Raw genomic sequence first — 7,550 nt, forward strand, 5'->3', positions numbered from 1 at the left:
CTTGTTATTATACCACATTTGTAGCTTAAGAATTAGGGGAAACCGAACTGGTGCAAAAAGCCTCATTTATTCATTTCATTAGCTTTTAGTGGGCAAAACCTGTATGTCATTATCATCAGGCCTGATGGAGCTGAAAGCAAAACACAAAGCTCATTATGATCCTGGAATATATAAAATGGATTCTTCTCCAGCGGATCTGTTGACATGGATCCTGACTCATAATTATGCGACATTTTCAGCTCCTGTGATCAAAACCGTTCTTTCTTAGATGACATTTCCCTCCGACACGGTGAAGCACAAAGAGTAAAAGCACAACCTTGCTCCTCACCTTATTATAAATGCTCGGCTGTGGAGGAATTACAACAAGCTCCGACTCCACAACCAATAAAAAATGATAACGACACACACGTTCTGACAAAGTTATTTATGAGTGTTGCCGAACTTACAAGCCCCGCACTGAGGTTGCGAACCCGCGGTCATGTTTAAGAGCATGTAGACATCTGTTTTAAAAATACTGGGCAACAGATAACTTCTTTTAAATTTCCTCTGGGATATACACGTTCTACACGTAAAAGTTGCTTTTACATGAAAGCGAGTGAATTAAGTTGAAATAAAACACACAGCACTCAGTGTTATTGGAGTCAGTTAATGTCTACAGATTCACCTCTGCGTGGTCTTCATCTCTGCAGTCGTCCTCTTATTGCTTTCACTGTGCAGGGCGGTGATTTATTTGCAGCCTATCTGCTTGGCACAGTCTATGCACACGCCGGCCAAATTCCTCCTGTCAGTTTCATCATTTGGTGCTTCTCTGTCACAGTAACAAGAAAGAAGTTCATTGCTTGTCATTAGTTATATTGAGTTGCTTCTTCATTTTTCGTTTGGAGCCAGCTGAGAGGAGAAAGCCCCTTAAGGCCACAGCACTTAAGTCAGGGATGTTGTAACAGACTCTCGACATGAGCAGCTCTGACAATGCCCCCGGGATTCCTGGCAGCACCGGGCAGGTCTGGGCAGCTCACTTCCATGTCCATGTAAAAGCTCTGATTCGACATCGTGATAAACGCCTCAATTAACATTCCGGCCCATTAAGGTTTTGACATTTTTACTTCGTCCCGGACATTCGTGGTTTACAAAAAGCCTCGCTCCCGGGCAGCGAGCGGTTCTGAAACACAGTCCCGCATGCGATTTTGACAGAACACCTGCATTAAAAGCTCCCTGGTTTTAGTATCCTGTGTGTATGTGTGTGTGTGTGTTTGTGTGTGTGCAAGAGTGCTTTTAAGGCTCCAGTAACGAAAGATAAAGAGGGAAGGTTTGCAGAGGAGTCACTGAAAGGTTTGCTCTCAGAGCACCTTTGCAATTTTTTTCAAGTGATTCACAGAGGACCAAAATAAGTTCAGAGCAAAAGGTCGGAGACTTAACTTGAAGTACACACATTCATACACAGCATAAGCACAAGCCCAGTCCACAAGCAGGTATGCATTCTGTCCACATCCACCCACACGTACAGACATTCAGACTGAAATCATTCAAATAGACACATTAAGTAGGAGTGTGTGCATGGCCATGATAGATTTGTGGTGAAGACATATAAATCTAATTTGAATTTGGCCGTGGCTTCCAAAGTTTAAAAGCATCATTGAGAAGCGGTAACTCTAAGAAAATCCTACCAGCCTCCATATGTGGAGAGAGGTAACATTCCCCACTCCGTCATGCAAAACCGAGCCAGCAGCAGGCCAGAAATCTGCAAATCTCCACTTCACTGCTCAGGAAATGACATTATCCAGGGTGTCTCACAACAAACCAATTATCTCTGAGAACATCCGGCCCCACAGCAACAGCCATTAACAGTATCACCTACGGGTTTTGCAGGGCCATGTTTTTTAATAGCAACGCATGGGGAAAAAGTAATATGTGAAAACAAGGTTAGCAGAGTTATGTTCTATTGATAAACAGCTTCTGGTCATTTAAGATAAATCAAATATAATTTGTTGCATATCGTAAATTCTTTCTCCTATAGCCTATACAGTAGCCTATAGACGTAGGTGGTCCAGAGTTCCACAGAGATCGTGAGCAGAGACTTATTTCAGTGTGATGAGTTTAATATACCCCAGGTAGTGAAGAGTCTCACAGTGAGACCTGAGCTTGGATCATCGGTCTTTTGCAATCTGTGGGACTGTGCTAAGAACATGGGCATATGAAGCGCAATCCAAAAAGTTTCAAGGACTTGTCAGACAACTGTGTTAGGAGAGAGCTCATGAATGTAGACAGCATGGCCTTCTGCTGTTATTGTGACTCACACTAAGCAGCTGACACAGAAAATCAATTTAACCGTCCATCTGATTTTGATGTAGTTTGAAGTCCACTAACTAAACATGAGTAGACGCTGGTAAGACTGCAGAATGAAAAGTCTTTGTTTTAACAGTCACATGTAGCCTTTAGCATGATTAGCTGTGAAGCCCAATATCAAGACCTGAATTGACAGTCATGGTCGTTTGTCGTTTTGACATTTAGGGAAATATTCAGACATTCAGGCATCAGGGATTCACTTAAAGTTTTCTTAGCTTTTCCAATACTGTTTAATGTAGGTCCTTTAATGTAGTTTGGGCTATTTTTTTTTTCTTTTTTTGGCCAGGTTCTAGTGAGTCGGTCCGGGTCGGGTTGGGCCGGGTCGGGTTTTAATTTTCAGGCACTCTTTAAACTCGCTTGATGAACATTGATTTGGAGCACACATTTATCATCTTTATAGCTTTTGTGTTGCATGGGGTAGTTATTGATTTAATATAGGATTCAATCTCTTTTTTTAAAGACACAGAAAGAGGGTTTCACTTTTAATACTTTACGTTTGTGAATGTAAAACTTGGCGAGCAATATGATAAGAATGGACAGAAAAAAATCGTTATCTAAAGTCTTTCTTATAGCTTGTGAAACCAAATATTACATCGTTCAAACAAAGAACAAAGCCATTAGCTATAGATGTGGTCCAATATAAAACGACAGCCGAGTGTAATCACAAGTCCAGAATAGATGGAAGACAGTCTCTTGATGCAGGTTGCAGAAAGTGCAAGATACATCAATGTCCTTTATGAATCTAACTAAAAAGGATTTCACCGGGTAATACTGATGAATGATTTTAAAGGAAATTTCCTTGACCTTGTTATGAGTAAATATCTATTAGGGAGGGACCAAATTATTTCCCAACATAGGTTCCAGGGACAGAGACACAATCAACTTAGAATAGGGGGCGAATGGTTTTGTTATTTTCAATCAACACGGGGATAAGCATCGCACACCAATCAGAGAGTTGTTTGAGAGCCTACACCACGAGCGGATAAGCATTTGCTTTTGGCGTTTGAGTGGCGTGAGAGCGTGACACAGAACATGAAAGCGTTTGACACAATAGACGCGTGAGAGTTGGCAACCCTGCTATAGCCAACAGCATAGCCTATTAGCTTAGTTTTGCTTAGCACAAAGACTTGAGACATGGAGAAACAAACCAAAAGATTGAATTAAACATGGGTGCTAGCTGTGACCTTTAAGAGATGTAAGTAAGTAAGTAAGTAAGGTTTATTTGTACAGCGCCTTTCACAGACCAGGGTCACAAGGCGCTTCACAGTTAAAACAAAACAGTAACAATACACAGTCAAAAAGTACATACAAATTTAAGTTTAAAAGGCCAAGACAACTAGGTGGCAATCATAGCAGCCCCAAGACAGTTAAGCAAAAGCATGAGCAAATAAATAGGTCTTTAGTTGCTTTTTGAAAGAGTCAACAGACTCCATTGAACGCAGAGAGAGCGGAAGATCGTTCCAGAGCCTGGGAGCAACAGCCTGGAAGGATCTGTCTCCTCTGGTCCGGAAACGAGTGCGTGGCACCATCAGCAGATTCTGATCCACAGACCTCAGAGCCCGAGCTGGGGTGTAAGGCTGGATCAGATCGCTGATGTAAGGCGGAGCCTGGCCATGCAAAGCTCTGAATGTTAAAACCAGAATTTTAAAATTGATCCTGGACGAAACTGGCAGCCAATGAAGAGCTTTAAGAATAGGGGTTATATGAGTCCTCCTATTGGTGCGAGTCAGAATTCTCGCTGCAGAGTTTTGCACTAACTGCAGGCGAGATAGCTCCTTTTTGTTTAGACAAGAAAACAAACTATTACAATAGTCTAAACGCGAAGACACAAAAGCATGAGTGATCAGCTCCAAGTCGTTTTGTGACACCATTTTCCTGAGTTTCGAAATTTTCCTCAGTTGAAAAAAGCAATTTTTGGTCAGCTGTTTACAGTGCTGCACTAATGACATGCCTTTGTCAAACACAACACCCAGGTTTCTTAGGCTCGGTTTGACAGACTGGCCCAAGTCACCCAGGTACTGGTTGATCCCTGGAATGGAATCATCAGGGGCAATAACCAGTGTTTCTGTTTTTTCCACATTAAGCTGCAGGGTGTTATCACTCAGCCATTGTTTAATCTCCACCAAGCACTGAACTAAGGAACTTAGCCTCTGAAGCTCAGTCGGCTTGAAGGAACAGTAAAGCTGGATATCATCAGCAAACATGTGGTAAGAAACATCAGGAAATCCCTGGATGACTTTTCCCAGGGGTGTCAAATACAGTAAAAATAATACAGGACCCAAAACGGAGCCTTGGGGGACTCCACACAACAGATCTGCTGACTCAGACCTTATTTGGTTAGCAGTGACACTAAAGCTACGCCCAGAGAGGTATGACGAGAACCAGTGTAAAACTGACCCTGACAGTCCTACTTCATCCCTCAGTCTTCTCAGCAGGATCTGGTGGTCAACTGTGTCAAAGGCTGAGGACAGATCTAAGAGAACTAGAACAGTGCACTTTCCCGAATCAGCAGACATCATAATGTCACTGGACACTTTCAGTAAGGCCGTCTCCGTAGAGTGATGTTTGCGGAAACCAGACTGAAAGGTCTCATGGATGTTACTCTGATCCAGGAATAATGACAGCTGTTCAGAGACCACCTTCTCTAGGATCTTGGACAAGAGTGGCAGCTTTGAAATAGGCCTGAAGTTACTGAGGACAGTCGGGTCTAAGCCTGTCTTTTTAAGTAAAGGCTCCACTATGGCATGCTTAAATGTACTGGGAAACACACCTGTAGACAGAGAGAGGTTTACCATTTTGGTGACCCAGGGGCCAATTACATCAAACACTTTCACAAAGAGCCTACATGGAAGGACGTCAGATGAGCAAGAGGAGGGTTTCATCTTGGTCACCAGTGCAGAGATATCAGCAAGAGTCACAGACTTAAATGAGGACCACAAGCTGGAAACAGGCTCAGTGACAGCAGGGGTTCCACACAAAAGGGGAGGGATTTTCTCCTTTATCATCTTAATTTTGTCAGTGAAAAATCTCAACAATGCATTGCTGTCAGCTTCACAAAAAACAGGGGTAACTGGCGCAGCAGGACATACAAGAGAATTTATAGTATCAAACAACACTTTGGGGTTTTTCTTATTTACTGTTATCAGTTGGCGAATGTAGTCCGATCTAGCATTTTCCACCATCTCATTGTATGAGGACACAAGATCCCTGAGATAAAGTCTGTGCACCTCAAGGTTGGTGGCTTTCCACAGACGCTCAGTCTTTCGACATAGTCTCTTCAGACTCAAGGTATCTTCATTTGTCCAAGGGCACACTTTTTTCTGTATTGACAAATTTGATTTAACAGGTGCCACCTGATCTAGAATTTTAACACACTGCTTGGTAAAACAGTGCATAAAATTGTCCACATCAAGGCAGTCCATGAATAAAAGAGGGTCAAACATAGCAGAAAAACTGTCTGCAGTATTAGCAGAGATAACACGCCTCTGAGACCTAACTTCTAAGGGCTTAGGCTCAGGGCTGAAATGCAGATCAAACAAAACAAAACAATGATCACTCAGATGGACGTCCTGTACAGACACATTTGAAATATCCAGGCCAAGAGTAAAAACTAAATCTAAAATGTGGCCTTTCTGGTGTGTAGGCTCAGAAACATGTTGCTCAAAATTAAAAGCTTCAGTCAATGATAAGAGTTCCTTTGCGGAGCAAGATGAGCTGTCATCAACATGAAGGTTAAAATCTCCAAGGATTAGAACAGATTCCAACTTTATTATGGAGGATAACAAGTCACTAAAATCCTTCAGGAACACAGCAGCAGGACCAGGAGGACGGTAGATTGACACACAGTAGAATGGATTTGAAGAACCCACCCTGACCATCTGAGACTCAAATGAAGTGAATTCTTGGGTCTGAGTCACTTTGCATGTGCAACTGTCCCTGTATACAACAGCCAGACCCCCCCCCACGACGACAGGGGCGGGGCTTATTTGCAATAGACCGGGCATTTAACAGGCCAATATGCAAAGTTGATGACGTCACGGAGGCAGTGTCCGCGGAGCGCAGCAGGATTGGTCGCAGGCATCGGTCACGTGGGCTCCAGCTGGACCGAGCCGGAACCGATGTAAATACGGAAGAGCGTGGAGGCGATGAAAGCCGCTGACCACTACTCCAGCGCTGTGTAGGCTCCAAGACTGTCATAGTGGTCCAAGCAGACGGCGGCGTGGATGTGCTGTCACACACATTGAGGAGAGGGATCCGGCACAGACACCTAGCGCGTTCTCCGTGGCCGAAGATGGCAGAGCCCAGGCGTGCTGCAGCGCGTCTTCGCTTGACCTGGACTCCGGAACGCGAGCCTCTTTTCCTCGATTTCCTGCGGACTTTGCCCGGCACCCGACAAAGCAGCAGGTACTCAGGTGAGTCGGGGTCGATGATGAAAGGAGGAGGGAACGCTTGTTTGTACCTGTCCCGTGTATCAAACAGGCCCTCCATCGACTCTTTGATACGAACCAGAGAGTCCCGATCATAGATCCGTAAAGCGGAGACACATCCATTTGAAATACGGGCTGATATGATCACATATGTTGTACAGATGACCATTAAAAAACTATACAGCAGGAGACGAGCCGTGGCACTGCCAGTCACAGGCGCCATCTTGCTCAGTCCCAGGGGCACTCGTCTGGTGTGATTGTTAACCATTCTCCAATAAAACACCAATCCAGGAAGTGAATAAGTGAATTCTACAAAAATGTAAACTGCTAATTAAAGTCCTGAGTCAAGTCTAAGTCCTATGTGCTGTGTCTCAAATCGCACACTTCTCTCAGTGCACTGCTTTACAGTACACTGTAAAGCAGTGCACAAATTTCGACAGGCTAGTACCGTCTCAAATCAAACACTGCCGCTGCGCACTTACCGGAAATGACTCGACAGCTGCTTCTTCTATTTTTTAAATTATGATTGCAACCATAGCAACCGGCCGTTAGAGCCCTATCGCCGACACTTGACAGCGCTTTTTGCCGATCAAAACAAGCTATTAAGTTGTGTTTTATTGTGTTAGTGTTGTTGTTGTGCTGTTACGAGTGTTTTTTAAAGACATTTACGCCGGTGTCAGTTCCGTCGCTGCTCAAAGCAACCGCTGCCGTTTGAAAAGTAGTGACGTGTTTCCGCTACGTCACTAAGATGGCGGCCGTTAAGTGTGGAAAGTATCCATC

Source organism: Trachurus trachurus (genome assembly GCF_905171665.1).
Source record: "Trachurus trachurus genome assembly, chromosome: 16".
Taxonomy (NCBI): domain Eukaryota; kingdom Metazoa; phylum Chordata; class Actinopteri; order Carangiformes; family Carangidae; genus Trachurus; species Trachurus trachurus.